We start from the raw sequence: 21,259 nt of genomic DNA on the forward strand, positions 1-21,259 counted from the left end.
TTTGAAATACTGTATCATCTGTTCAATTTGTGGAAAACTATCAAAGGAGAATAACTGAATGTTAGGGATGGAAGCACCAAAAGATTTCTGGCAATTATTTCCAAGATCGGCTTCAGTCAAGTTGTCCTGATTTTACTTCTTCTAATCTTACTTCAGAAATGTGCACATACTCTCTTTTCATTTTTGGTTCTACAAATTTCTCTTAGGACAATTCCTGCCACTCACCTATTTTATAGGTTTGTATTGTATTCTCATTTTTTTTCATCATTTAATCTATTCTGAATTCTTCCAGTTGATTCTTATTTGACTTTTACTTCAGTTCATTTCATATCTCATGCATCTCTGCTTTTACTTCTGGTTCTGCTTCCTAGATTTGTTCTCTTCCATCTTTGCATTTTTTTTTCTGCATTTCGTTATTCTTTTTTTTTTGTTGTTGTTATCTTTTCCCCTTCCATTTTTGTATACACTTCCTTTTTATTTAATGTGGTACCTCTTATAAGAAGTAGAAAACCACAATTTCTCAGGTCACAGACATAATTATGTCTTTTCATTTCTGTGTGTCCTAAAGTACTTGGAAAAATAAAGGAATACAAATAATCAAATGTGTGTGGATTATGTATATGTCTCTAAATGAATGTGGAAACATATGTACCTTTTGACAAGAGAAAGAAATATGCCAATTTCCTGAAGTAGTCAGAGAATCAGAAATTATTTTTTGGTCAAATTTGTGGACTTACAAGCCAGTAATTTCCAAACAGGTATTTGTAAGAAAGATAATGAAAATATTTTTACATTTATAACCCTTTCTAGCAAGAACTTTTAAATCTAAGAGTTTGCTGATGCATCAGGGAAAAAACATGTCACTTTATTTTTTTGCAAAGATGACCATTGGTAGAGAATCCAGAGAATACCTACTTCATATGCTTAGAAAATCTAGTATAATAGAAAATTATAAGTTAAATACCAGTTTCTACCTCATTTTTTTATAATTGTGTTTTTTTTTGTTGTTGTTGTGTTGTTTTTCTCTACTGTTTTTGCTAATATTCTTGAGAATGATGGATCTGTTCAAGCCGAATTGCTCTATCCCAACTAGTTTTAAGTGAGCTAGTTTTAATAAAAAAAATCTGCCACCAGACTGAATAATCATAGAGACTAAAGGGAATATTTTCACTGCATCTATGGATGTTAACTTGCCTAGGATAAGAGATTTGTTTCTCTTGGTTGCTTGCCTTTTTGAAATGAAAAAATAACCACTTTCAGAAAGATTAAAAGAAAAAAAAAAAAAAGGAAAAGAAAAAAAGGGCTGGGGGAGGGAAAGGAGGATAGAGCGGGAAGATGTAGTCACAAGGTTTGGGGTTTGTGTACGGAAGACTGTAACGTGTAGCCCAGAAGACGCCTGAACTCTGGAGAGTTTGACTGGTTATGGAAAACATTCCCAGCTTGGAAAGGACTTAAGCCACTAATTAATATGTTTCAGATAGAATACAGTAAGAAACAACCTCTTACTCTGCCTTTGACTAGATTAACCCACTGCTGCTTCATCTTGATATAAATTCATGCTTCTTAGCACAGACATACCTGCCTACATGACAAACAAAGGAACAATTTCTTTTTTTAGCTTACCAGAATCCTTTCCGTTCTTTGACAAAACTGAGGTACATGATAACCTGTCTGATGTGGATGCAGTTAGTTGACATGTTGTGTCTGAGTCCTGAATTAGATACATAAATGGAATGACTCTTCAGATTTGACCTCTGTTTTTAAGAAGCTGATGATCACTAGAAAGGTTCCTTACAAACTTTCAGTCTTTGAACATAAAAGTTCCTTTCAAGTTAATAATTAAGCCATTTAAAAATAAAGAAGTCAAATGCATTTGATCTAGCTTTTCATACCTTTAGAGAATGGAGTGCCTTGAACAAAGTTGCTTAATTCAAAAGGTGACCGGTGTGAAGTAAAATAGTGCCATCTGGTTTAGAGGAGGAATTTGTGCAACTGCATGCTCAGCCAACATTGCTCTGAACAACTTATACCAAAGAACAGAGACTATGATAAGTAATGTCTTAAAAATGTTGTTATATAAAATCATACGTTTCAAAATTAATGATACATTATTTTTTTTCCCTAGTAAAAGACAGTGGCAATTCTTTCTTTTATTTCAATATTTCTTTTCTCCCAAGATTTGCTAATATTTCTGTAGAAATTATGGAAGGACAAAGAGTAAAAAGAGTTCTTAGTTTAAGGTAAGAATTATTCATCAGACTTTAAAAAAAGACATTTTGCAGATAAGCTTATATAAATTTGTCAAGGCAGTTTCAGTTTGCATATAAGTAGTTACAGAATTTAAAAAGAAATATTTACATTTTGAATAAATGCAAATACAGTTTTCAAGCAACTGACCTTTGCATTACTTTGTTCACTAATTACCTCCAAAGCACCTCAAAAGTATATAATATCAAATCATGTTAAAAGGGCAACAATTGCAAAGTACTTTCCTGAAGTTCAGCTGTTAGAACTAACATCTCCAGTATATTTTTAGTTATTAAAAATGTGCATTGTCTTGAAATTTTTATATTACAATGATCTTTTTATGAATTGTTCACTTGCTTTCCTGAGTAATTCTCAATTTTCTCTTGTTTCAGTCTCTAATAATGAAAAAACATACAAGTTTTAATAAGCAAAATTATGTATGCAATAAATTTTGAAGAACAGTTAGTAAAAATGCAAACAGAATACTTTCTATATAATAACAGCACAAGTCCCTGGAATTGATTTTTTGATCAGAATATGATTGCATGGTGGCTGTTAATGGCTACAGTAGACACGACGACTCTTTACAATCTCAGAGATCTGACTATGTATCAACAGGTTAATGGTAATACTTAGTCTGCAAACTTCTATTTATTGTCATTGACATTCACTGAAAAGAGAGATTTTCTGGACGTAGGAAGTTATGTTACTATAGTTGCAATCAGTAATCTTATCTACAGCATTTAAAAAATAACCTTTGGTATCCTGTCTTTATAAATGCACTGAATGTAAATACCTTAACCATTTTATTAGAGTTGTATAAATTTTACAAGTAAATTCATGCAATTTGTACAACTTAGAGCTTTTGAAATAGGCCTCTTGGATTAGTAAATAGAAACTAGAAAAAGCCTGGAAAACACTACAGATCTGCAGGAGAATAAATGTTATAGACTTGACCCTTCGCATTACTGAAGGCCAGAATATATACGATGAAATATTGAGACCTATATAAGTGAAAGTAAAAACTACTGGAACTGATGTTAAAACATGTTTATAAAAACTACTTTAGAAAACATGTACAGAGATTTATTTATTTATTTGTTTGTTTTATGAAGTTGGCTTGGAAGAGCAATATAAGTTGAATTTTTTGAGTGTAATGTAATGTTATTAAGTTGGGTAAGATTAATTTCCTGGGAAATGTAGTCAAGTAAGAAGTGTTGGATGTGATCAAAGCAATAAGCATAGATTATGTAATAACCAATTTTAAACTGCCATGTCTACTAGTATATCGATGCCAGTGACCAGATACAAAAAACAAGGTCACAATACAAGGGAAAAACACTACTGGTGGCCAATTGTACTGTGTCGTGTTGTATATGTAAGCATTGTGTATCCAGAGATATTTAGAATAATATTTTCCTCCTTTTTATTTATTTATTTATTTATTTTTATTTCCTTGCTCAGTTTAAATATTTATATATTTCTGGGATATATCTTATGAATGTCCACCCTTGCTATCACTATTACATACAGAGACACAAAACTACCCATTAACAGGCAGAACTGTTTAATCAATGAGAACTATTTTACAAATGTAAAACCATTTGAGCTGAAATTTTTTCTATCATACTGGCATTTGCAATTATATTTCTTTTCATCAAGATTAAGCTTAAATGAATTCTGAACCTAAGCAATTTGTATAAAATATTTTTCATTTTATTTTTGAGCTTATAGAGAAGAAAAAGTAGAAATTCAGTTTCTCTGAATACTTCAAAAAAAAAAAAAAAAAAAAAAAGGAAAATTGGATACAGCTGCATACATGACCTTGTCAGGAAGCTACGCCTCAGCATTATTTCTTCTTCATTTTTTTTTCCCTGACAGTTACAAAACGTAGTTAAAACTTTATAGGTTTGAATTGTATCCAAAGTTGAATTTTGGTTTAGCACACTTCCTTCACATTGTCTTTACATCAAGGTTCTCCTGCTTACTCTGTTGACAAACCCAGTAATTGTCTGCAACCACAACTTTCTTACATCCAAAGGAAAAGGAACAAATCTTTAGCGTATGTGATGAGCTATGCTGTAACTTTCCCTGTCAGTACAGTAATTCGTTCCCAACAATATATTTTCACTTTGTTTAATGGTAAGCCATGCTTCACATTATTGTTTCCATTTTGTCAGCAAAACATCTGGAGAAAGACATGTAATGGTATTAACCTGGTAATAATTATGTTAAATAACTGCAGAAAAGAGAGAGCACATAACTATTTATTATTATAATTCTGGTGCTATTGTACTCCAGTGAAGATCAGGGCTCCAGCCTGCTATATAACAGCATTCTAAGAGCTTGTCAGTGTAAAAACCCAGGTGACAAAAGGGTTTCAAACTCAAATAATTATGAATAGATTAATGATTTAAATGAATACACTATGTTCATTTTGGACTTCTTTTTGACTTTAGGAATAGTTTTAGATTAAATAAATTTTCAGTCAGAAAAAAAAAAAAAAACAAAAAAGTTAAGCATGATGAAAGATGTTAGAAAGTAAGTAAAAGATGGGAGAAGAAAGGAGAAAAAGTGGAAGTTTAGGCAAAGCAATGTTCAGGACCGTTGTTCAAGTTACAGTCAATAGTAAGTCATAGTGAAAAACATTGTCCAATAATGTCCTGGTGACTACAGAAAATGTCTACTATTGCTTCTGCTGGCTACCCTATGCAGCTGACTCCCTGTCCCAAGAGCATCTTTCTCAAAAGGTTGGGAAAACTATTGCTCTGCTACAGAATACAGACTAACAATAATGAAATGCTTGTTATTACAGTAACAATATGTTTTACATTCTAAGACCTTGCAAAAACAAGTGTAACATAAACTCTAGCTTTATATTATTTGTGAGTGGTGGTGTTGGTTTTGGGCTGAGGGGGTGGTGATAAAAGCAAGCAGGTAGTGCCTGTTGAAGCTAATGGAGCACAGCTGGGATGATCACTTCCCAGTACTCCTTGGTGCCTCAGTGAGGGCTTGCTCTGCAGAAAGTACAGGATTTGGGGGAGCTTGTTGCTTTTAGCTGTTGGAGGAGGTAAGGCTTGGCTGTTATAGAGAGGGTTTTGTTTGATTCTTTGTTTGTTTTTAAGTTGTTTGCTATATTATGATAGTAAATGCAGTAAGGTGCTACTTTAAGAAAGTAGGCAGATGATAGTTAGAGGTCATGCATCATGGGGAGATGGCTAAAAATGGAGAGGTAGTGGAAAAAGGAGGAAAATTCAGGAGAGGGATGAAAGGAAAGACACCAATAGTTCTGTAAGTATGCTGATGAAGAAACTGTAGGAATAGGTCTCTGCGGCTGAGGGAAAAAAAAAACAACAAGCCCAGATGCTGCTCCTGTAAAGGCAGCCAAAAATAGCAGGGCTGCGTGTCCCATGGCTGAGCACAAGTGTGATGCACCAGGAGAGGGATGCCTGGGATTTCTTTCAGATTCTGACACCATGTAGGCAACTACTCACAGGAAATGTAAAATGAGTAAAAACAGGGGCGCAAAAAAAAAAAAAAAAAAAAAAAGTGTTCAAAGGGAAAGTATTAGTTCTTCTATATTGCAGCTAGATAGGTAATTGCAGTCAGATGATTTTTCAAGGCCTTTTTTTTCCAAATAATAGTTGCATGAATTGCTACTCTCGCATGTGGCCTGAGTCCCTCCTCCATGTGGGTTTCCCCAGAAGATCATCACCACCCTTGAGATGTGCCGGACCAAGTTGTGCCTTCCCCAGGGCTGGCATCAGGGTGTCCCCGCTGGTGGCCAGCTGGGGTCTGTGTTCATTTGTCCCCTTTGCTGGCTCTGTTTGTGTGAGTCTGCAGCATTATGGGGCATTTACGGAGTGGGGGAGACTACCAGGCCTCAGCTGGGCCCGGTCAGACTTGGTGAACCTACACAGTGCAGTGACTCAAGCTGTGACATCCCCAGGATCTCCAGCCTTTGAGGGTGCCCCAAGGGCACCTCCTCGCAATGGGCCCTTGGCTGTGCAGGGCCTGTCACTGGCGGCATGTCTACAGCTGAGGACCTGCAGTGTGGGGACAGAAGGCCACAGGGAGCCCAGCTGCATCTGGAGCCCGGCAGGTGTGGGCCCAGGGGGTAACCCCTTCTGTCTGAAAGCAGTCTTAAATTCTCTGTGGAAAAGTAGTTTGTATTGTTACAAGGGAGCTGGAATGAAATAAGTGGTCCCATCTTTTGTTTTGTAAAATTCAGTATACAAATTTTGGAGAAGGCTAGATAATAGTTTACATTCTCATTTTACCCCGTGTCCACCACTAGTTCTGCCAGAGACAGGGATATTGCCTACCAAAGCTGTAGGACGTCTTAACACAGAGATGAACACGGCTGTGCTGGTAGGTTAATGGGCTCTTAGGAAGAGCTAGGTAATGACTAACAGGAGCTACCAGAGGCAGATACGCTGCTGTGTTGGTTACAGGAGCTACAGGCTGTGTTCGTGCAAGTTGTGCTGAGCTGCACTGTGCAGTGTTCGTAATTAATAGGCGTAGCAGTGAGTGGGGAGTGTTTCAGGAGTCCTTTCCAGGCTATGGGGGTCCTGGGTAGGAGCTCTGAGGCACAGGGTTCCCCTCTCCCAGCATAACATGTTCTAAGTCTTAACCATCAACCTGGATATGAGGAACCTTGCTCCTACTGATTGCTTCTTCAAGTACTATTCCTTGTATGCCTTCTTTTATTCATTACTGCATTGCACAGTGCTTTGCTACATTCTTTCCAGCCAAATTTTAATCTAGCCCATTTTCAGTTCTGTTATGTATTTTCCCATGTGTTTTTCTTTTTAAAACTTTTCATACATTTTTGATGTTTTCCTCCTTGACCACTTTCTTTTATCACCATTCATTTTTGCTTCTAACTCTCCTTCTAATTCCCTCTTTGTCATTTTCTTTCTAGTCCTGTTTCACCACATCCTGTCTCACTCTTTTATCTCATTCTGTTCTTGCCACATATTTCTCACGGGGAGGTTATTAAGGTAAGAATAAGAAGCACTATATACTTTGCTAGTTCCACTTTAAAGGTCTTTTCTCTAATTACAAGCAAACCAGTTGTATTTGCTAAAACAAATGACCAAATGACATTTTCTCCTATAACCTATTTGTCCACTCCTTATGGACACTAACTGCAGGTGTCCATATAGAAGCTGCAGAAGAAAGATGCTTCCATCTGCTGAAAGCCACTTGACTAATGTGTCTGGTTTGAGGGAAGCTGAACTATGGAAAACACCTAAGAAAGTGTGAATTAGAACGATAACTGTAAATAGGATTTTTAAAAGGCAACTTCAGTGACAAACTTAGAGTAAATATCAGTTCACTGTTATGTCTATGGTTTTAGAAGTTATTAAAAACAACTGGCAGCTGTAGAAAGCTGGGTCACTCCAATTACTCCTTTCTTATATGAAAGCTTGTTTCAGACTTTTTAAAAATCAACTTTCCAAAGGCATAGGAAATGTCACATGCATGAGAAGTTAAAGAGAAATTTCTTTGTATATTCTTTTTTGATGCCTTTAAAAGATGAACTTGCTTCTTTTCACTCCCATTTCCTGCTAATTATTGCTAACCATAATACTGTTTCTTGTAACCCTACTTTAAATGGCACTCTATGGAGCTCTGACCTATAGTGGAAGATTTTTTTCAAAAGTATTATTTATTTAATCATCAGTACTTTAAAGTTTTTTTTAGAATAGTGTTCTTTTTTTCTTTAACTTTTTTTTTTTTTTTTTTAAACGCATCTTTGCACTTAATGCTCTTTAATGGCTGCTTACTTTAGGAGTGAACAAGTTCTTTTCATTTAGTATCCTTGAAGTCTTGATGTCCTCTAAGGGCTTTTTCTTTCTCTCTTGGGGGAAAAAGAAGTGCTGGTGGAAATGTGAAAACCTGGGAAAAATGAGTCTGATCCCAACTGTAGGTCACATATTCTAAGTAGCAAACAAATAGCAGATGTTATTTAGGGGAGAGGAGGAAAAAAATGGTATGTAGAGGGAAGCTAGTGCTGCAGTTTTGCTATATTTATGAGTAGAGCTGAGTTTCGGATGCTATTGTACCAGTGTTTTTGGAGAAAAAAAAAAAAAAATGTATATATATATATATCACACAACCCAAAAAATCCCAACACAGGGTAAAGGTATTTTGGCACCACAAAGTTGAAGGTTGTGTGGATGTCTGAGCTAGTGCTTGACTGAGTTCATGTATCTTTATGATTTTGTGCAGTATAGCACAGTATGATTATATTACACAATAATATATATATATATGTCTTACTGACAGGAGCCTTGCCTCAGAAGTGTAGGATTTGTTAGATCAGATCCATACTGTTAGGTGCAGATCTACTGAGATTTCTGTGCTAACGTAACTTTGGAGTAAGTAACCTCCAGGACATGTTTCCCTGCAGTACTCCATGTTGTATAAAGGACATGCTCACAGTCCAGGCCCTGTTCTAGATGACGTTTGGCTTCAAAAGTTATCTGTTTCCATCATATTTTCTTGTTTTTGCTGCTTATCTTTAGTTGCTTCTCTTCACCAGTGTGCATACTTGTGAAAATATCCAACAATTTTTGACCCAGTCGGTGAAGTTCCTCTCTATTCCTGTATCTGAGCTTTTGTGAATGAAGTAACAATGAATTAAGTACTGTTTTTTCTGTTCTCTTCCTCTAAACAGAAATTGTGTTCAGAAATCAGATAATCAGTTTTTCAGGTTTCTAAGATGAAATATTAGTAAGCTATTCAAATAAATTAATTCCTTTATCAAAAATCTCAATGAAAGGGAGGACTTTTCATTGACTTTAACTAAATGAGTATATATACAATAAGAGTGAAGCATGAGAGGGGCTGTATTAAGCCACAAGTAGAGGTAGAATGGGGTTTTCTTTTCAGTGATCATTTAGTAGGGACTTGCCTTTGCTCACAGAGATGTAATAAACTGCTTGTGCATAGTCAAATTGTTTCTTTGTGATTCACTGTATGGAAACTGTTTTCTGTAGAACGTTTTACGAACTCTTGTGTGATTTTACTATGTTTTGGGTTTAGTTCATCCTTAAATTGTCCCTTAAAGCAGTATTTTTGTCAGCATTTTTAAAGTGTCCATAAAGCTGTTGTGAAATGGATCTCCCAGAAACTGTGAAATAACTGTTGAGTTTAAGTGATTTAAGAAATTGTTGATTAGCAACACTGAATTGATTTGAATGTGCTTATGCTTATTCCACATGATTTTGTACATTCTTATATCCACCACTACAAGATCTGATGAGTGGTAAATGGCTTGATTCTCTTTTTTTTTTTTTTTTTCTGTAACATCATCCAGTGTGCCCCTTGGTATCTTAAGCCCTGTCAGCCATTTATAGCTGCCTGTTACTAGCTAATACTTCTTCCTGCACTGATTCACTTGCTGCCAGCTTTCTACCTGGCATCTGGGGCTGAATCAGGTCCTGTGTAACACTGCTATGGTTTATCCAAGTGGAGGGTGTGCTTGATAAGTAGGATGCTTCTCAGTATGCTCACTTGCCACAGTCTGCAGATTTGCTGCAGCCCTGGATGAGGAACATCTTATTAGTACTGTGGTTATTGTGGGACATTAATTAGTATTAAGATAAAATTATTTTTTATATATATTTTTAAATCAAATAGACAAGTTAGCCCCAAAGCTCATAAAATGTACAGGTCAAGAACAGCTTGTTATGTGCTCAGGCTGAAGGTCTGTAGAAAGCCTCCTCTTTTATCTGCAGGTGTCCTGCTTCCCCTTTTGGTCAAGGGACAGTCTGAGCCAGTTTTCCTTTTCAATCTGTCCAAATCTCATGGTTGGGTTCAGTCACTTCTTCTGTTAGTTCCTGTCCCGGAAATGGTCAGACCATGAAGATAAACATTACTTTCCTTCTTTCCAGTGTTTTTTAAAGGAGTGTCTCTGTTAGTAGTACCATCAGCCCTGCTTGGCCTGCCAGTAGATAGCTCCTTGTTACATCTCTACCAGTGTTGCTTGTCTTATGCTGTACCTTGCATTCTACATAACTGCATATGTGAACAACTTTGGGATACAAATGTTCAAAAAGAATAAATGTAGCTCATCGCTAACTACATATAGTGATAATTAACTGCTTTAGAATATGTGATCTCCAACTTCTTCCTTCAAAACTGGCAGACCTTCAATTTTCACATTGGTCTGTTACGCAGATTTCATTGTGAGTAGTGAAAGCAATTATTTTGGAGGGTATGGTTTATAAACTGGGGAGCAAACTCTTACAGCTTATGCTCTACTTTTTTGGATTTTTGTTTTTGTTGCTGTTGTGGTTGGGTTTTGGTTGGTTTCAAGGACAACTTATTTTGAGTTTCTATAGATGACAACTGTATAGTTCCTAATGTGTTAGGGTGATCAAATATATAGACTTGTTGCACCATAAGATATGTACATTGTTAATTTAGGTTTGGTATTAACAAATTCCAGCCCTGGAGTTAAATATTTGGCTTTGTTCTTATCTTGCACACATCTGGATTGTGTGCAAGATGTACACTGTATAAATATATTATGCTTTTACCTTGCCTTTCACCTGAACTCAGGGAAAACAAAAGCAACAAACAACATCAACAAAGAACAGACAAACAACATACTTATTTAATAAAGAAAGAAAGAAAATGCCCCATGAGCAAAATGTGCTGATGACAATCTTTAAACAGAAATATTGATAAAATATATGGAAAATAATTCAGACAATGAGTGTTTTTGCTCCTACAGATTTTGATCACAGATATCCTTGGCCTACCACCCAACTTTTGTTGATGAATTTACCATACTTTTTTATTTATTTTTTTAAGGGGAAAAGAGAAATGTAATATTTACAGTTAACATATTGAAGAACTAGCAATTAATGTGGAAAAAGTATTAGCTTTACAGGCTTATGCTCTGCCTATCTTTTGAACAGAACAGCTTAGAAAAAATAGCTTGCCACTTACTTTTCCTTTTAACTTGTAAAGCTTTCTGTGACAACCAACAACCTCAGTGAAGGGAGAAGAAGAATGATACTGGATGACCTTGGTATTTTTAGCTTCAGACGTGTATCTTAGTGCATATATAATGTGAAAAGTTCATCTTTACCTGTGATTTCTAGACATTAATTCTATAACCATACCAACAAGATCAAAGAGCCACCTCTAACTATGTTGCTATTATTTACTTATTTACCTTCTAATTGATACACAAAATAGATTGAGCTTCTATGAATGCGCTGTGATGTGCTTTCTAGTCTTTGTGTGCAATTTTATGTGTTACTTTTCAGTTACAGAGTAAGGGCAAAACTTACATGGCACACATTCTATTGCTTTAACCCTACTTTATTTTAGCTGTGTACATCTTGTAATTGGCCCTTCTACTGTGTGCAGTCAGTCCCAGGTGAGCACCATTTAGATGCTTTTAAAGTCTATTGGATTTGTGTGTTTATATATAGCTTAAGGAATTCTCGACTTTGAGTATCTTCTGTTTTCCTTTGATATAACAAGGCAGCTATCTGTATGCCATAGTCCAAGTCTGTAGTACAATCCAAAAACCAAAGTAAGTGCATGACGGCCCAGAACGTTACTGAGGCAGGTAAGCAAGGGAGGCTTTAGCATTGGTTTTCTTTCATTCCTATAGTAAGGAATAGTTGCAAATATTAAAGTTGTATGGTTGCTTTGCTCTCTCATGCACTCGCTGCACAGTTTGTCAGTGAAGGTCTGTGTAGGCAGAGCTCTATTGTTCCCTGCCACCCCGTTAGCAGGAGAGATAGTCAAAGCTGACAACTTTGAACAAGTGGAGTTGTTAGACTAATGTCAAGGATCTTCTGGGATAACCATCTTTGGAGGGCCGCTGATTAATAATCCTGTTCAAGGCAATAAACTGATATTTACCAGGTACGCTAAAGTACCAAACTTTTAATTGATAATTAAAAACATTATTTTACCCTTGGGTCATGCCCCATTTCTAGGTTTAATTGTTCTTATTTTTGTTTGTAAGCATTCATTATTAAATATATGTGCATATATGTATCTTCTGTAATGGAAATGGGAGAATTTAGTGAAACCAAAAAAAAATGTTATAAATAATGCTTATATTATAAAGAACTAAGCCTGTCCTTTGTGAATTCATTAAATACACATTTTGCTTCACAACAACATAGTTATGTTAACATAGTTATGTTGAATGAAAACTTTGAAGAAAGATGGAGACTGTTTATCCTGCATTAAGACATCTCAACCTATAACAGAGCATCTCATTTTTTAATGACCTAGCAAATGTGGAAACAGCAATCTGAGTTGCATGATCTGGATAAATATTACTGTGTAATACTGGGCAAAACTATGCACGTGTGGTTTATTTCACATTGTGTTTTTTAACCTATACAAGGAAGTAAAATGCAACTGCACTTTCCATATACTTTAGAAAACAAAATGCCTCATAATGATAGCATTTGAAGTAGGCAAAATGAGCTTTCACTTTGGAAGCTGCTTCTAGGCTTTTTTATAGCAAAAACTTTAAAAACCTGTGTAGAGGTTTTAATTTCATTGCTTTATTGCTGAGCAGTTTCTGAGTTTCATTTATATCATATAAGCTTAGGCTAAACTTGTATATTTAGTAGTCCGAAATATTGGAAGTTTAATATGGTTTACATGACAAATATAGTTGGCTTTTCTTGGCTTAGTCTGAAGAGATGTGTAAAACATAAAACAGAAGAATATTCGTAATACCTATCAAAAATGCTGGGTAGATTATTCTAATATTTTATGAAAGTGTAATGTAACCACCATTGGTGTACTTTTTCTTACAAGTACATGACATTGGAAGTAGCAGTGGCTCTTAAATTTTCCTATTCAATGATACCTGATTGCACAGGGATGCCCCATCCCTGGAAGTGTTGAGGGCCAGGTTGGATGGGGCTTTGGGCAACCTGGTGTTGTGGGAGGTGTCCCTGCCTGCAGTGGTGGGGTGGAATTAGAGGATCCTTAAGGTCCCTTCCAACCAAAAAATCATATTTTCTACAATTCTGTGATATGCGTATATGTGCATTAAAATTAAATTCTGTTTTTCTGATGCTGAAGATAAGAGGAGATGGTAACATCCAACAACCTCTAAAAGCTCTGGTCTGCATTTTCTGTAGGCTAGGTGATTCCTGATATACTTCTCCTAAGAACTCTGAAAGGAAAAGAAGATCAGTGGGAATACAAACACTGAAAAGTGACTTTAAGTCAAGATTTTTCTAGATTTGACATTCCTATGAGTTTTTAGTCATGTTATTGTTGGCTTTAGAAGAGGTCACCATTTTAAATAGCTTTAGTTATAATGTAAGATCTACTGAAAACACGTGCCTCAAAATAGGCCAGTTTAGTGTTTACTAATTTTTTAGTAAATTGATGCATTTGTACCCTTGACTTTATTCTTTTGTTCAGTACAAGAATTTTACTGTAAAATCATACTCTAGAACTGTAATTATTTAGTAACAAACTTCAGTGCGTGTCAAATCTGATATTTTTTTCTGATTCTTAAGAGTTTGCAGATCACTTAATTCTTTTTTTGATTTTTCTTCCAACACTGGAAGCTCAAGATAAATGACTTAACAAGTTCAAAATTAGTCCATCAATTGAAACAAGTTATTTAAAGTGCAGAGGACATGTGTTTTATGATTTGAAAACATTTTAGAGTAAATATTGTGAAATGTCAATGCTTTCAATAAAGCTTTTCTGGGAAAACTGGATGATTGCTCGTATTGCTTCAGTACAGAAAAAAAAAGTAAACGAATCTATCATCTCTAGGCTGGCAAAGCTAGATCAAGATGGATGTAGTAAATCATGGGTACAGTTAGATACAGTGGAATCTTTCCATGCATAATTGGGTTACCTAAATGAAAACAGACCACCTGAAAATATTAATCAGTTATTTTTGTTATTTGATGGAATCCATGGAGGTGATATTGTAGTCTTGCTGGTTTGTACTTATGCCACCTATGCTTAAGTTTCTTACTGGATGGAGTACTTCTGAAAAATGTTAAATATTTCTTGAGCAAAAAGCCTGTTCGATAAGAACTGTTTATTAGAAAACAAGCATTAAAAAATTCCTGCAAAACCTCCCCTGCTCACTGGTACTTTCAAATGATGCTAGTTTATTCTATAACCCAATTGCAGAAATCATGAATGAATGAGGATGTCAATGAAACTGTGTACATCTTATTTGAACGTTTTCTTTGCAGGTGTTCTTGGAGGCCTTTTTGCCTCCACTGCATACAAAACCACTAATAGGATGGTCCATCAGGCCTTACAATCACTGGCCTTCAGAGATGCAATGGGCACAAAACTGGAACACAGAAGGTTCCCTCTGAACATCAGGAAACACATTTTTCCTCTGTGTGTGGCTGAGCACTGGCACAGGCTGCCCAAAGAGGCTGTGGCGTCTCCCTGCTTGGAGATCTTCAGAAGCCACCTGGACATGGTCCTGAGCAAACAGTTCCAGGTGGCTTTGCCTGAGCAGGGGTTGGAGCAGGTGGGCTCCAGAGGGTCCTGCCAGCCTCTGCCATCGTGTGAGAACACTGAGTTACCTGACACTAGACTACCGGTTGGAGACTTCTGTTGTCTTTTCATCCATCTGATCGCATCTCCACAGACTTAGATTGTTTGCTGGTATTTTACAGTGGGTTTTTATTTATTTCTTATTGCTGCAGACTTCAACAAGACCTCCAGTTAAAATAAGTATTTTTTTATCATGCCATTATCCTGACACTTGTCCAGAGTTCTTCCAGCCTAAGCTTGGCTGCATTTATCTCCTGGTATTTGTGCACATGCATAAAGCCATTGGATAATTTACTTTTTTCCCCATTTTGCTCTGCAAACTGTAGGAAATGAAATCAAGACTGCTGTCTCAATTATATTGTTGATACTCCTGCAAATACAGAATTTCTGTTACCAAAACAAAAACAAACAACAACAAAAAAAAACCCTTTCTTGGTTTCTGTATTAAATCTCAACTTTCATGTCATATGATGTAACATGCTGGTTTTGTTTAAAATAAAACAATTTCACTGTTCTAAGATTAAAACTTGCCTGTGGAGGAAAACTGCAACAGTACTTTGGATTAAGATGTTTTAGTGGATGTAAATATGTATTTTCTTTGAAAGATCACTTCAGTCCAGAATGATAATATTTACCCTAGTATTGTTTTTATAATGATAGAATCTCAATAGTCGAAGGCACATAAATGTGGATTTTTTCATACTCCTTTAGCATGCAGGAAGTCACATTAAGAATTCAGAGACGCTTTATTTGTTAGAAAGTTAACTACTTTCATGGACATTATAGGCCTGACTTTGTCAATGTTTAATACAATTAACATTATTTACTACTTCAATTACTCGAAGTGGGTATTTCTATGTAAGGAAGGGAAAATACAAGTAGGATTTCCTGTAAGATAAGAAGCAATGTGAAATGTTCCTTGTCTTGCTTTTCCATTTCTTTCTTTCTGCTCTGGCAATATCACTTTTCATGTCAAAATCAGAGTATCTCACTGTAAGAGAACCTGTTGTGCTATTTAATCATTGTCTCCATAAATAAGAAAAATGGTATTGGCAACATGGTCAAACTTACATTTTTCCCTGACCCAAGACACTTGAAAGATCTAATGGAATAAATGAAAGTGGAGATAAAATCAGCTTGATATCAATGTTTAAGGGGGGGGGAGGGGCGGATCAAGTTTGAATTAGAATTATTAGTATTGCCAGTAATGAGAGAATGAGTCTGCATCATAATAATTTGTGTCTATTGCTGGAATACTAGAGTGAATTAAGGGTTGTTTTTCATTTCATTAGGTTTTTATTTGTGCACATTCTAAATTTTTTCCCACAGTCCCAAGGTGGCATTTCTTAGCTCATTCTGTGACAGTGTCTCTATTAAGACATAATTTCCACTTGCCCTGCATTTGTGATTCTTAATTCATGGGGAAAAAACGATTCCTAGACATTATTGTGGGTATATTTCTTATTTATGGCATGAAAAGATTCTTATTAGCTGTTGCAATTCAAAGCTTATTCTATATTAAATTAACATATTCATGTTGTTTTGACTTCTTAACAGGCAATAACATCGAATGCTAACTTCGAGCTTTCATTGAGAACATAGATTCTACAGCAAGGAAGTAACAGTAAGTGTTTATGTATGTGTTATGACTCTTTTTTATAAAGTTTTCTTTTTAGTACAAGTCTTTGTGATGTTTAATCTAAGTATATTCTAGAAAGGCAATACAACTCTCAACTATGGCCGATACTGAAATGCTACAAGGAAGTTCTTAGTGCATTGGATGGTTCTAATTCAGAATATTTAGTTATGTTTCACAGAAGGAAAAAAATAAAATCTGAGTAAAGGTTTCAATTTAATGTAGTTATTCTCAGTTTCTTCCTGGAATACCATAATTGTTTTTTATTAAATGATTCTTATAAAGTTATTAAAGGTGATTAGAAGAGAAAGTGTGGAAGCGTTAATATATCTTAAGCTTTACTATATTTTAATGGATAATGGGAAACCTGAAAAGAAGAAAATGTCATGTTACAAGCAAAACAAGTGTAAGTGTTCTGGTAGGTTAAAACAGGGCACTAAATTGATAAATGATGAGCTATTTCTAGATTATTGCATTTATGTTTCAAAGCCAAGAATTCCAAATAGCACTGGACACAATCTGTCATTAATGACCGTTTTAACAGACATTGTCTTTGACACTATTTCTCTTAATAGCTATTAACGGTCTTTGTGGAAAACGGCACTGGGAAATTACTATGCAAATAAAGTCTTTTATATCCTTTCTAAATGTATTTTAGCCACATACCTGTTGTAAAATGGAATATAAAAGAAAAGGAATACCAGTTGCAGTGTTTATCACCAGGGGATTATTTTGGAATTTATATCTGTTATTAGCTTCCAGTTGGGCTTCAGTTTTCATTAGACATTGAACAAGGATTGTTGGAGGGAGACAGGCGGTCTCACACTGAGTAGCGGTGTGTGACACTGCTAGAGGGTGTTTGTGGCTTCAGGACATCATAGCTTGGGGCAGTGTCTGGGCAATATCATAGAAGAGTAAGCCCTGTAGTATTTTGAAGGGGTCTGTAACAGTCAGTGCCATTACAAAACTGTGCTGTTAAGACTGTTCTTAGTAATTCATTTTTGATTTTTGTCTACCTCTTTTTTCCATAAACTCTTCTCTACATGTAAGTTATCAAAAACAGTTACAGTTATCTTCCCCTTCCACAAGCTGTGGTACAATGAACTGAGGGGAAAAAAGAACTGCGATTAAATGTTTGAATACAGAGGTGTACTGAGTATTCTTAAATCAACTTACCTCCAGCAATTTTGGTGTGTATAAATTGGCAGATGCTGGATCAGGTGTTCACCATTGCTTTAAGTAAAGAAAAAAGATAGACACTTTTGGAGGAAAAGAAATAACAAACACCTGCTTTTAATTCTGCATTTTGCAATGTGAAAATATTGGGCTGCTATGGAATGCAGCATTTTAGGAGACAGACAACTCTATAACCTGATGATTTCCCCCATTTTTTTTGTAGAGTTTTTTTTTTTTTTCCTTGTTGTGTTGTTTTAATTACTACTACTGGCCAGTCGTACTTCAAAGCAGTCAAGATTATAAGACCACTTGTTCTCTGGGTATCTAGCCCCCTGAGCTGGAAGATAGGGACAGGGAGCAGAATAATCTGCTTGAGGATAGGATGGCTCTGCAGAGGGATCTCGATAGGCTGGATGGCAGAGGCCAACTGTATGAGCTTTAACAAAGCCAAGTTCTGGATCCTGCAGTTGGGGTACAACAACCCCATGCAGTGCAACAGGCTGAGGAAAAGTGGCTGGAAAGCTGCTCATCAGAAAGGGACCTGGGGTATTGGTGGATAGCCAGCTGAATATGATCCAACAATGTGCTCAGATGGCCAAAAAGGCCAACAGCTTCCTGGCTTGTGTCAGAAATAGTGGCCAGCAGGACTAGGGAAGTGACTGTGCCCCTCTATTTTTCTCTGATGAGGCTGCACCTCAAATATTCTGTTCAGTTTTGGGTCCCTTGCCGCAAGAAGGACATTGAGGTGCTGGAGTGTGCCCAAAGAAAGGCAACAATGTGGGTGAAAGGCTTAGGGAACAAGTTTTCTGAGGAGTGGTTGAGGGAACTGGCAATATTCTGCCTAGAGAAGAGGCTCAAGGGAAACCTTATTGCTCTCTACAGCTACCTCAAAGGAGGTGGTAGCTGGGTGGGGGTCAATCGCTTCTCCCAAGCAACAAGTAATAGGATATGAGGAAATGACCTCAAGTTGCATCAGGGGAGGCTTAGGTTAGATAGTAAGATTTTATTTTTTTAGTATTTTATTTTTTTTTTCCCTGACAGGGTTGTGAGGCATTGGAACAGGCTGCCTAGAGAAGTGGTTGAGTCACCATCCCTGGAGGTATTCAGTGGATGTGGTGCTTAGGGATGTGATTTACTGGTAGGCTTGGCGGTGCTAGGTTAGCAGTTGAACTTGTTGATCTTAGAGGTCTTTTCCAACCCAAATGACTCTTATCATTCTATGATCTTTTGCTGGGTTATGTGTATTTACATAAATACAAACAACATCTTTTCTGATCATTACAAACTGTAATCTTACTTCCTGATGGCACTGCAGTCCATGTGGAACAGTTGTCCTTATACATCACATGAGATATATATATATATATAATTTGGTGGTATGTAGAGTGTATTTTGTTTTTAAGCTGAGGGTATTTTGTTTTTAAGTGATGCAATTGAAATGAGAATGGTTTGTTGGAGAGGGAGGAAGGAGGTTTTTTCTCCCCTCTAGTTATTTAGTAGGTTATCTTTGGTAAAATGTGGTAAAAATTCTCCACTTTGTCAGCTCATCCTGAATATGAAGGGGAGAAATAATTTCTGTGTGGGATTCTGTTCTCTATTTTTAACAGAAATTTCCCAATAAGAAATTATGAAGATTGTTATTTCAAGCATGGAGAGCTAACATTTATGAATATTAGGGTGTTGCCACAAATGTGTTTCCCTCTTCATTTTATGTTTACTGTCCTAAGTAACTGGATAATCTACATGTTTGCTTCTACAGAAGGCCAGTGCCTTCAGTTCTCGAGTCACTCATCAATTTATAATGCTAGCACAGTCCCAAAGCCCCCTTTGTTACAGGTAGGTCCGGAGTGCTGAAATGCGGGTCCTTGAAGGGAATATTGCCAGATTTAAAAGCAAACTTTGTAAATTATGGCAAATTAAATCATTTTGGAGACATCACTTCTATTTCACTTTAAGATGTAAAAATAATTAATGTACTCTAATTCATATAGATGAGACTTTTGTACAGCAGTAACTGCAGAAGAGTGTCATACTATTCAACCAGATGAGCTTTGAGCTAGGCTCATGATGTGTGGGTTGTTTTTTTCTGCCCTTTTTTTTTTTTTTTTTTTGCATAAAAGAAGCATTGTTAGCATGGAATCAAAACGACGATGATAGTCTGGGAGACATGCTTTCAAGGGTAACTTTCACAAATGAGGGTCATAACTAAAAGCTCTTCAACTAGCACTGAACACATTAAACTGGAAGAACAAACAAAAAGCTGGTGTTGGCAGATCAAAGAAAATGAAAGCATAAAAGATACTCTTAGAAGATCAGTTGGCCTAAATATCAGAATTGTAGTAATATCTTTTCTGTCTTATTCTCTTCTGTTTTACCACTTTCATGTATACCTTGATTATTTTAGCCACCGGTATCGTTTCCTTCAAAAAGTTGCTCATTTGCTGACTGGAATTTAATGGGCTAGTAAGTGTTCAAGCCTATGAGAAGAGACTTATTTCCTTGTTTGAGAATAAAGTGTTACCAGTCTTAGAGGAATTACTCAAGTTAATATTCTAATGGAAATAATTTTTTTTATCTGATTCTCTTCTATTTTGTTAAGTCTAAAGAGGTAAACCAAACAGTGATGACTGCATCTAGCATATATAAAAGGCGTGGGTGGTTGTGGGGGTATATGTACATATATGAACATTGACAGCTGTAGGAAGTGAAACAGTACAAATACACTACTGGGGAACAAGAATATAAAGTTCACTAATATGCATTTCATGTGATCAGTAACTAAAAAGATTTGCAGCTTTAGGTGCTTCTAGAAGACTGAATCTGAACTGTCAACCGATAGGTAAAAACTTGCCTCCTGTTTTTCTTATTTACTTATTAATTTATCCTTTTTTTTTAAAAAAAAAAAAGGGTACTTTTTTCAAACAAACTTGGTGTGAATTAGAGACTGGATGAATTGTTGTATTTCATTCTTTCATAAGTCCCTGTCTCTCTTCATTTAACTGAAAATATGCTTACTATGTAAGAAAAATAGTCCACTGCGTGAGAATTCATGAGTGAAGTAAAAGGCTATCTTTTGATATTTCTGATAATTATACGTTTAATTATCCGTACAATTGGCTTTCTGCATGTGACTTGGTGCAGATGCAAGCCCCCTCATTAGGTACAAATGTCCTCTCTTAAGGTTGTCTTAAGCTTTGGTTATTACAGCTGCCCTTCTGGTCACACAGGAGACAGAGTCAGGCTTCAGGCTTTTAAAGTGCTTCTGAGACACTGCATGTCTAGGTCCTGACTAAAGTTGAGCAGATTCTAACTCCTCTAGGAAGGGAACTTATTAATTAGGACAAAATGAGCTGTTCATTTATGGGGAAACTGTGTCAGATAGACTGAAGTGTAACATCATTTATTTGTCTCTTTTTTCTTGGAAGAAGGTAGAACTAAGCCACTGCAGAACTTTATAGCAATTAAAATATCTTGGTCAGTGGCCAGAGTTTTGGTAGAGATAAGAGCAGGAAGACAGATAACTTGTCTGTAAACTAGATATGTAAAAATAAATTTGTATTTTGAATGTTCTTGCTCATATTTTTATATATATAAGTGACTTGCTGTAATAAATGAGCTTATTCTGCTTTAGCATAAAATACTGTCCTCTTCTAG

The 21,259-nt window shown here is 36.0% G+C and overlaps 1 protein-coding gene across 1 annotated transcript in view; it reads left to right on the plus strand.

The window, feature by feature from the left end:
• TENM3 (teneurin transmembrane protein 3) overlaps nt 1-21,259 on the plus strand; it is a 1,329,889-nt gene that overhangs the window by 331,685 nt on the left and 976,945 nt on the right. Inside the window, exon 4 of the mRNA XM_035325081.1 lies at nt 16,351-16,417. The gene's annotated coding sequence lies outside the window, so the exon portion shown is untranslated. The remainder of the gene's footprint in view (nt 1-16,350; nt 16,418-21,259) is intronic.

Source organism: Oxyura jamaicensis, chromosome 4 (genome assembly GCF_011077185.1).
Source record: "Oxyura jamaicensis isolate SHBP4307 breed ruddy duck chromosome 4, BPBGC_Ojam_1.0, whole genome shotgun sequence".
NCBI lineage: Eukaryota > Metazoa > Chordata > Aves > Anseriformes > Anatidae > Oxyura > Oxyura jamaicensis.